The sequence below is a fragment of the Tachypleus tridentatus genome, chromosome 7, assembly GCF_004210375.1.
Source record: "Tachypleus tridentatus isolate NWPU-2018 chromosome 7, ASM421037v1, whole genome shotgun sequence".
In the NCBI taxonomy this organism is placed as follows: domain Eukaryota; kingdom Metazoa; phylum Arthropoda; class Merostomata; order Xiphosura; family Limulidae; genus Tachypleus; species Tachypleus tridentatus.
The window spans coordinates 123035627-123046329 of record NC_134831.1 but is presented as its reverse complement, the minus strand read 5'-3'; the positions used below and the strand labels follow the sequence as shown (position 1 = coordinate 123046329).

Below are 10703 nucleotides of genomic sequence, written 5' to 3'. Positions count from 1 at the left end.
CGCACGCACGTCAGTATGTTTACCGAATCACACCGCTAGAAACTGGGTTTAGATAGCAGTTGTGGGCATTATGTAGTTTCGTGCTTAATTCTAAATGAAAAATTGAAATATTCTGTCTGCGTTCTGTTCACCACGTGGAAATCGACTCGCCGATTTTTGTGTAGTAGGCCCATAAATAAATCTACCGCTGATCCACTATGGACATTAATTTAATTAATTAACTTAATAATGAATTTATAATTTAAAACAAGTAGTGTTTATCTGTCGGTCATTTATTTTTGACTAACCATTTAATACTCACACATTTGAATTTCACTGATGACGCTGACGTAAGCAAGGCGAGTTTTTGTTTGCAATTTATTTATTAATTTATTCCTATATGTAAAACAGAAAACTAACGTATCCTGAAATAGCGTTTAAACTGAAACTTAATCTAGTCTTTAACTAATAAACTCAATATCACACCAAACATGCTCACACTTTCAGCTTTAGGGGCGTTATAATGTCACAGTTGGTAAAACAGTAGTCCAAGCGTTGGCGGTGGGTAGTGATGACTAGCTGCCTTTCCTCTAGTATTACACTACTAAATTAGGGACGGCTAGCGTAGATAGCCTTCGTGCAGCTTTGCAAGAAATTCAAAACAATCAAACGAACGAACTCTGACTGATATTTATCATTGTATAGAATGTGAGTCATTCACATTTAAATGAAACTTTTTTCTCACGTCTACAATTCTAAATATTTGTTACCTTTATATTATTGATTACGTAATCAAGGCCTTTTTTATATTCTGAATTGAAAGTTGTTACTATTATGTCTCAAGAAACTGGGCACTCTATTATGACTGTCAGCAATCATGTGACAAACTAAATTCAGTGCGCAAAGGAGACTGACACATGCTATGTCAAGCGACAGTTTTGGTCTTGAATGCAGAAATATAGTAATATTTATTTGATTTCGTTTGCAGCAAAATAGGTGAGAGCACGAAGCTACAAGACTTGGGTATGATGGTGGGTCTAATAATAATGTAGCTATTGAGAATTATTTCTCTGACCAGCTGTTCAGAGTAATTTGTCATCAGAGTCCATCAAGAGTGTCAACCAACTAGGAAAACTTCTGTTGGACAAAAACTGTGGCTACCAAATTCTTGAAAGTGCTTAAAGAAAATGGCAAATCAAACACTGTTTAAGCGTAAAGAGAATAGTTTGTTTGTTTGTTGAATTTTTAACAAAGCCCCTCGAGGGATATCTGCGCCAACCGTCTCTAATTTTGAAATGATAAGCCACATGGAGGACAGCTAATCGACACAACCTACCGCAAACTATTGCACTACTTCTGTCGCAAACTATTGCACTACTTCTGTTAGACCGAACAGTTCGGTTCTCACCATCACACTTACAACACATCTACGGTTAACAGTTGCCAAGTGTGATTTTTCTTTTGCTATAAACTAACCACTTGACCTGTAAAGACAATAGATCGTGTCCTAGTTAGCTGATTCAAACAAAGAGGGAGGACATGATAAAGTTTCGCATTACAATCGAAAATCTGTATCAACACTGCACGCATCAAATGCAACCTGAAAAAAACAACAACATGTTTTTAATGTGGTCTTTACAACGCAAACTAAATCACTGAAAATGTTTAAGTTGGCCTGTTGAATTACTATACACCTTTTTCGCTCCTAATAATAGGTGAAAGTATAAGGAAAACTATGTGAAACATTTATTATTTCTGTAGTGTGAGGTGCTGGAAAAATTTAAATAGCATAGGTAGCTTTCTTATATCATGGAAAGAATTCTATGACTACTTTATGAAGTGAATAACCCAGAATAAATACGGACGTCGTTACTGAAGAAGTTCACCCAATAATGTTGGAGTTCAATAATGATAAACAAAGATCCTTCTGAGATTACGTTAAAACAATCCACAGTCAGTGGTCATGTTGTTCAACATTGTTTCAAAGAGCGTGACAGCGGTTTCTTTCATATTGTTTAGTTAAACAGTATCCATATAAATATAACAGTCTGTCTGTTTTAAGTTCATGTATCTACTTCGCAGGGTGTGAATAAATCTTCACCAAAATTGGTATTGAGGTTCATTACATCCATGCAAGGGTAAATACAAATTTTGTTTTGGGTTTTGTGGGCATTTTTGCGTTTTCTATCACTACTTCACCCCTGTTGACGGACCTTCACCAAATGTGGCATGAAAGTTGTTGGTTCATGCAGAAATACATGTAAATTTGCGGTTACGTTTTTGTGTTTTGCAATTTTTGGACTTTTTACATACAATTACATATAAGGGAAGTAACTTTTCATATCCTAAAATAACCTCTCATTAATCATGAATTTACACAACTTCCGTCCAATGGACGGGTACTCAACTGATAATAACTAGATTTCAATTCAGTTGAATAATTTTGGAATGAGATTGGATACAACAGTTGAAACCAATTTCATCTTTTGACAGATGCGAACCCAGTTCTTTTCATACTCTGATGAAAGGGTTGTTACCAAATAAAATACATTCAAGTATCTTGTATAAAGTTGTTTTTTCACGTTGAAACTCAGCTGTTACTGTGGTTAAAGACGGTTCAATCTGATATAAGGTAAGTTTTTTTTATATAAAATAAGATAACCAATCAATAAATTCGATTGATTATTTTTCTCATGTCTTGCAGCTCTTGGGATGCCAGTGTGTCCACTCTTGATAACGGACTTTAAGATGCAATTAAGATTTGGGACCAAAATGTGTTTTGTTACCCCTTTCGTTAGTTTAATCGAAATTAGTTGCTTTGTGTCTTGTAAACTGGAAAGCCTTTGAGAGGCACTGCATCACCATGCCCAGGATATACTAATAAAATACTGCCTCTATAACTTATTAATCCAAGCGCCCTCCAGTGGCACAGCGGCAAGTCTATGTACAAACAACACTGGAAGCCGGTTTACATCAGAAGAAGAGTCAACTCCAATACAATATTTTTTTTTTTTTTTGGCACGAGCAGTCAATTGTTTCTCGAGTAATAAAAAAACAACAAAAAACACACAAAAAACTTATAACCTTTCGTCTTATTTAAAAGTGACACAAAACTAAATTTACAATTCTAGTTAATGGTTCTTTCGTTACATGAACATTTTATTTCTACACCAAATTTTACAAATAATTTAAATCCGATCTTAAAGAGAATGAGGCATAGAATGAGTAACGTATCATTTAACTAGAAAACAAAACCATTAACTTTTACTAAACATTATTGAGTAACAACAAAACTAACATATAGTTGTTCACGATTTTCCTACCAAAACAAACATTTGTGTTAAAATCATAATGATCCGAACCTTCTATGTTTCTTAAAACACTTCATCCAGTTTTATAACAATAATAGCGATAACAGTTTTCTAAAGTATTGTGGATTCAAAACACAGGTGTTTTAGGAACTGTTTAAAATAACCACAAAAAGTAGAAGGAAACACATGAACAAACCCAGGAACAGTAGACGCTGGTTTAATTAGATATATTAGGTAATAAGCTGAGAACAAATGTTATTAAAGACAATTAATATTGTTTCTTACACAATATACATGCATTGTATACGGACGTACAGATTGAAAACGAACAAATATTAAATACACATAGTTGTTTGAGAAGTTTTAAAGTACAAGCTGACCACGTGCAAGAAACACACGATTTAAATTACTAGAATCTGAATTACATTCTTAATTTCCGTGTGAGCACACGAAGAGCACGTGTGTAACTTTGAAACTAACTTCGAACCTAAAAACTTGCTTGAATTATCACTTAGGTCCTGGTGGTAAATTTTAACACTTTAAAACTCGTAATGCTCGTTTTATATCTGGTTTAAATAACGAGAAAACTATCTGAGTAAGACGACTGGTTTTGTGATTGATATTATGCAGAACCTAGTTAGTTCTGAAACAGTTTGTTTGTTTGTTTTAAATTTCGCACAAAGCTACTCGAGGGCTATCTGTGCTAGCCGTCCCTAATTTAGCAGTGTGAGACTAGAGGGAAGGCAGCTAGTCATCACCACCCACCGCCAACTCTTGGGCTACTTTTTTACCAACAAATAGTGGGATTGACCGTTACATTATAACGTCCCCACGGCTGAGAAGGCGAGCATGTTTGGCGCGACCGGAATGCGAACCCGCGACACTCAGATTACGAGTCGCACGCCTTAACACGCTTGGCCGTGCCGGGCCGGTTCTGAAACAGAACAGAACGTTTAGTTAGCTTACAACAACAACAACAAAGTTTTAAAACATCGGTGAAATTTCTGATTTAAAAAACTGTGAGTACGTTGATCATTTTGTTAATAATTATTATATAATATCTGTGATTCTAGAGCAACAGCCAAAAATAAACCAATATTCCATTGTTTATTATTGTCTAAGAATGACGCAGTAAAAACTGTCATAGGAGCTCGTCGTACTGTCTCCTACTTGTTTCAAAATCAACACTCTGAAAACATACTTTAGTCATTTTAGCTCCGTTTAACTTAAATAAAATTGGTTGATTTTTGTCGGAAATGTGTTGGATCTTTTGAATAAAAAAGATCTTTCCGTACAGTGTTTAAAAAGTCTTTATAATACATCAAAGTTCTCTACACTTTGTTTTTAGTATCTTGCAGCTAGTGCTGTTAAATGCTTATCGTTGAAGAGGCAAACTTGCTAATAAACATACTTACGTAAACATATGGTACAAATACAGGTACAGGTTGTCCCTTACTCAACAAAGAACAAACAATTCCTAACGCAATTTCGACGACGTAGATAGAAATAACTTTTCTTATATCTTCTAGAGAACATTAGAGTACACCAATAAATACCATAATCTAACCCCAATATCACTTCAGGAGAAGAAATAAACCTGATAAGAGTGAGGATTTTAACAAGAGAGACAAAAGAAAATCCTTAAAAAAAAAAAGAGATGACAAACGCACTTGTTAAGTTGTTGTTTTGAATTAAGCACAAAGCTACACAATGGGCTAGCTGTGCTCTGCCCACCACGGGTATCGAAACCCGGTTTTTAGTGTTGTAAGTCCGCAGACATACCGCTGAGCCACTGGTGGGCCGCACTTGTTAAGAGAACAAACTTAGTGACTACCAGATAAAAGAAAATATAATAATTATTCTTACCTGTATCAATGATTTGATAAATCGAACTGTGGTGTCAGAAGTTAGCAAAATTTAGAATAACAGAGTTACTATAACGGTCAACAATTTATTTGTATATTAACAACGGATAAGAAATTATACCAAGAGTAAAACCAATGGACCAAAGTACAGGAAATTTCAGGCGTTTCTTGACCTACTTCAATTAATAAGTTTCATTATCTAGCTAACTTTAAGATCATTAACCCTTATTCATAATATTGTCAATTTTGCTGTTAAAACGTTCACGATACAAGAATTACCTCTGTTAAATGTTAATTTAAAGCTGGTCATATAACACTTACTGCCTCTGTTTTTTTCTTAACTCACGTAAACGTTTTGGATCCGAGTTATCGATCATCAGTGTTTCTCTAAATACAGGCTTCGTGTATTGAAATTAAACATCAATGATAAATGAATTATATTATAATAATTGTATATATTTGTGACAAGAAAGTTTTATGTATTTCTTGCTATACGAATTGATAACAAAAAAAATAATGACCCATTCCCGTTATTCAGAATTTTTAGCTTTTTTTTAAACTCGTGAAACAATGGAGTTTATTGTTCACATTGTTGTTACTGTACGTTTTCTTCTAATTATTTTATAGCACTAAATCGGTTTGTTGGTCTATTTTTTTAATATCACGTATGTATCCAAATTAAAAATATCTATTAGTTAGACTGATATCTAAAAAAACAACAACAATCCACTTACACGTTAAGCTAATGTTACCAGAGAAAACGTTTCAAAGATATTTTCTTAGATGTGACTTAAGATTTTGTTTAACACTAGCTTCTTTAGTTTGAGAAATTCGAAAAGCATGATGTGAAACAAAACTATGCACTTATCGGCAAGACAACAACACTGCTTTATTATGCACGACAGAGCTTTCGAAAGAACTAGAACTTTGAAAACAGAATCTATTAACCTAATACAACGTAAGTTTACGAGGAATATTCTATATTTCACACTTATCACAGTATTATATGACTTAGTCGTCAGTGTAGGAAACGCTATCTGTGTATGTGTTACTCTAGCTTCCACTTTGTTCATGAGGGTCACCTACAGAATATTCCTCGTTGAATAGTCTAGAAGTGTTCTTCTGAGCATCAGGTTTCCCTGTAAAGCGTGTAGATTGAGCTACACCAATCTGAAAGGTAGACTGACCTTTTATCTCGTTGCAACTATCGTATACATCAGAGCTGGAGTATCTTTGAGCGGAACGATCCAGCTCTTTGAAGATGACAGTTTCCATTCTGTAAAGTACTCAGGAAAATATTGATGTATTGTGATTTCAGTTTTAGAAGATGGCAAGTTTCCCGCGAGGCTAGCCGTCAAAGGGTAATGGCTTCTGAAGTTTAGTTTTTGGATTTTTGTTGTGTTTTGACCAGATAGAGATCTAACTAAATCTGGAAGGATTTTGAGTGAAAATTTGTTAAGGTAGTCGTCAGACGCTACTTTCCGGCTGGGATTCAACTTATCGTTCATTTTGATACTGGTCATGTTTTGGGATTTGGGATTATGTACATTATCAGCACTAACGAACAGGTGCGAAGGATCATGGGTGATGTCAGCGTTTATAAGGAGCACCCCTTGACCTTGTTGAACGTTTTCTTGCAACCACTGGCACACAACACCTCTCTCACCAGTTTTGTCTTCTTTGTTTGTTGATTCCTGGTTAATTGCGATTTGTGGATGGACAGTGACATTACCGCCTTGGTCATCTTGAGTGGAAGAATCGGGAACGGAGATATCGTGGGTGTTCGACGGGTCTACCTTTTGACCTCCCGTGGACTGACCACTAGACATAATTACTTGATCGTCTTTATAAACAGACATGTCGCTGGCCTCATCGTGGTTAGATTCTTCTAACGTGCTGTAAAAACGGTTAAATTTCTCTTCGAGGTCTTTGCTCTTCAAGGTTAAAGGTGGGCTTCTGGAACAACTTGGACACAGGACATCTTGTCGTAAAGAAGAAAATGGTGGAGACTTCTGAACTCTCCTTGCGTCGAATCCCACGGCTGTTTCTTTCTGGCCGCACGTTTCGTCCACTGCAGCTTGTCGGCAAAGACGAGGACGCTCACTATATTACGCATCACAAGAGATGGCGGATCTCCAGTGATGGCTGCTTTCTCACGACCACTTCCCAGAGGCCGGCTTGAGATACTTGTTTCTACGGGACTCGAACATTCTCGTATTCCAGGAAATATCGGTCGTTGATTTGAGGTGTCGCTGCTGACGCTTGACCGGGACATTCGAAAAGTGGAAGTAGAGGAGGACTCCTGGCGACTGGAGGACATGTTAGAATCCTGTGAAAACTTTCGGGGGTCATTAGAGTGCCCTCCTCGTTCTAATAAACGTAGTGGAATATTGGTTTGTCTCCAACTATCTGAACGAGAAGAGAAATTTTCGCTTGAGATACTTGAGGCTCGCTTCGCTCCACGTTGAATGTTTTTCTGAATCTGCGCTATAGCATACGTATAGTCGTTAGTTTCCGATTCATCCACGTGATCCTGGCACATAAAATACCTCATAGCCAGCCTTTTCCACCGGTTCCTTCTCCCTAACAACCCAGTTCCGTCACTGACCTTATGTACAGTGCAGCGACAAGACGGCACGTCACTTCCGGCACTCTTTTTTTCCACAGCGGAATTCGTGTTAGCTGGTGTGTGTCTGTTGGAAAAATTTGAGCTGTGACGATATCGACCAATCCCACGAGTCACCCGCGATTCCTCTATTCTCTTACAGATCAACACGCACTCTTTCTTAAACTGTTTAGTAAAAATAGCGTAAAGAAACGGATTGGCACAGCTGTTTAGAGGCAAAATAAATATGGTAAATATCTTGGCTTCTTCCAGAGAGACGAGATTCAGTCCGAAGACAGCCGTTAGAGAGAAGAATGCTATTGGAGCCCAACAAATAAAATCAGTAAAGACAAGAAGAGCCATTCGTTTAGCAATTCTCGAATCATTAGAATTCCAAGCTTGAGATCCCCTTATGGCACAATACATCCTCAAGTAACAGCCCATCAAAATAAGAAAAGCCACGCCGTTGATAAGAATCAAAAATACGACGTAAGTCAGAGAGGCCGCTAGCTCAGTGTCAAAAGGAAGACAGACAGCAAATCTTTTGTAATCACTAATTCCAAATAAAGGCATTAAAGCCATGGCCAGAGCAAATATCCATCCGCAGATCATGATGTAACCAGCGTGTTTGAGAGAAAGCCGTTTGTTGAGGTGCATGGCATGAGTGATTGCGTAGTTCCTTTCCAGGGTGATCACGGACAACGTGTATACTGATAGTTCAGTGCTAAATACTCCGAGAAAACCAGCTATTTGACAGCCTACCGATGTTTGCCAGGCAATGGCAAAAACCTGTAATTATAACAAAATATCTGGTTATGAAATAAGCAAATGATTACTTTTGACATCAACAACTGACTTCGTGAACTTTGGTAACACAAACTTTTTTGTTTGTATCTAAGTGACAGGAATACGCGAACAAACAAGCTCAGAAAAGTATTATCTCTAAAAATCGCATAAAATTAAAAAATCTATATATCTATATATATATACGAGTGAACCTATTTTAATGAAAAAACATTTTTTTGTAGAAGTTTTAAGCAAAACTTCACAAAGGTTATCCGCACATAAACTAACCTTACTTTTATCTGACAGACCAGAGGGAAGGCTGGTAGACAAAAAAGCTGACCACTTGTTCTTGGGCTACTTTTGCCTAACTGAATAGTGGAATTTGACCTTCACTTTCTTATGTGCAGTACTCATGGACCCAAAGTCCTAAACTTATTTCTGTGGAAAACTGGACGCAAGTCCAGATCCTTTAGAGTGGATTCACAATTTGGGCACACTAATCATCTAGCCTCGTTCTACCCTAGTGTTTTCGTAAAACCAACAGTGAATCAAAATGTGTTTTTTTTACTTATAATGCATAACACAAGAAGCACCTGCTTTATATTTTAAATAACACGACAAAAAAGAGTTTTTTTTTCAAGTTCTTGTCTTTATTTCTACATTGTAATTGTTAAGTGGCACACCGATGACATGGTGCTTAGGGCATTCGACTTCACAACCTGCGGAATCCAGTCACCGAACGTAGTCTACTTTCAACTGTAGAAGAATTATAATGTGATGGTCAGCCCACAATTTGATTATAGTTGCTCAAGATTTCGCGGGGTGTTGACTAGCCTCTAGCCTCCTTCCATTTAGTCTCTCACTTCTAAATTAGAAACAGTTAGCGCAGGTAGACATAGTCCTCGATTAGCTTTGCGCGAAATAGAATGAAATAAAACAACAGAAAAAGACATAGGGCTTGAATTTTTCGTAAAAGCTACACGAGGGCTACTTGCGCTAGCAGTTCCTAATTTAGCAGTGTAAGACTAGAGGGATGGCATCTAGTCATCACCACCCTCCGCCAACTCTTGGGCTACTATTTTACCAACGAATAGCGCAGAGGACCGTCACATTATATCGCCCCCCGGCTGAAAAGGCAAGCATATTTAGTGCAACCGGGATTCGAACCTGCAACCCTCGGATTACGAGTAGAGCGCCTTAACCACCTGGTAATGCTGGGCCCAAGACATAGGGAAGATGTCATGGAGCAAACAGTACTTAAAACCTTAAAAACCTCGGAACAACTACTATATGTCTGAGGAAAATAATCAAATATATATTTTAATTTGACTTAAAGTGTTGACCTGAATACATCTAACACTACATACTGAAATGATTCAAAAAGTTCGTACAGAATTTTATTTCGCTGCCGTCTAATGAACACCATCTTTGTACTAAATGTAATTATAAACGAAAATGACATAAACATGATTTAATTTGACTTGAATTATTAGCTGAGATATATCAAACGCTACACATTTAGTGTTTCAAAAATTTCTTACAGAATATTAAGGCCCGGCATGGCCAGGTTGGTTAAGGCGTTCGACTCGTAATTTGAGGGTCACGGGTTCGAATCACATCACACTAAACATGCTCGCCCTTTCAGCCGCAGGGTCGTTATTATGTGACGGTCAATCCCACTATTCGTTGGTAAAAGAGTAGCCCAAGTGTTGGCGGTGGGTGATGACGACTAGCTTCCTTCTCTCTAGTCTTACATTAGGAACGGCTAGCTCAGATAGCCCTCGTGTAGCTTTGCGCGAAATTCAAAACAAACCCAACAAAAACGGTTCAATGTAAAAATAAAGAACGTAATTGTTTTTCAAACCACATTTATTTATAAGGAAATGAAATTGTAATTTAACCTTACTTAACAGCTTTTCGTAATCTTAATGCGACACACTACCAGTAATAATACTGTATTGATAAAATCAGGTTGTGAACACATAATTTTATTGAGGTAGCATCGGTGTACTCACTCGAAACTCTCCAAGGGTTGAAGCGTCTACAACTGCCAAAATTCCTAAATAAACACCCATACAAAAGTCCGCTACTGCCAGATTGCAGACCAAAAATCTGGGAACATCCATTTTGCTCCTGCCACAAGAAGAACAATAACAA

At 37.1% G+C, this 10703-nt stretch overlaps 1 pseudogene across 1 annotated transcript; it reads right to left on the bottom strand.

Moving 5' to 3' along the window:
- Positions 1-6345: 6345 nt before the first annotated feature.
- On the bottom strand, positions 6346-10696 carry LOC143257794 (uncharacterized; annotated as a pseudogene). The gene is made up of 2 exons (XR_013031998.1): positions 10562-10696; positions 6346-8549 (listed from the first exon to the last, which is right to left on the bottom strand). The product of XR_013031998.1 is annotated as an uncharacterized LOC143257794 (transcript).
- Positions 10697-10703: the final 7 nt, after the last annotated feature.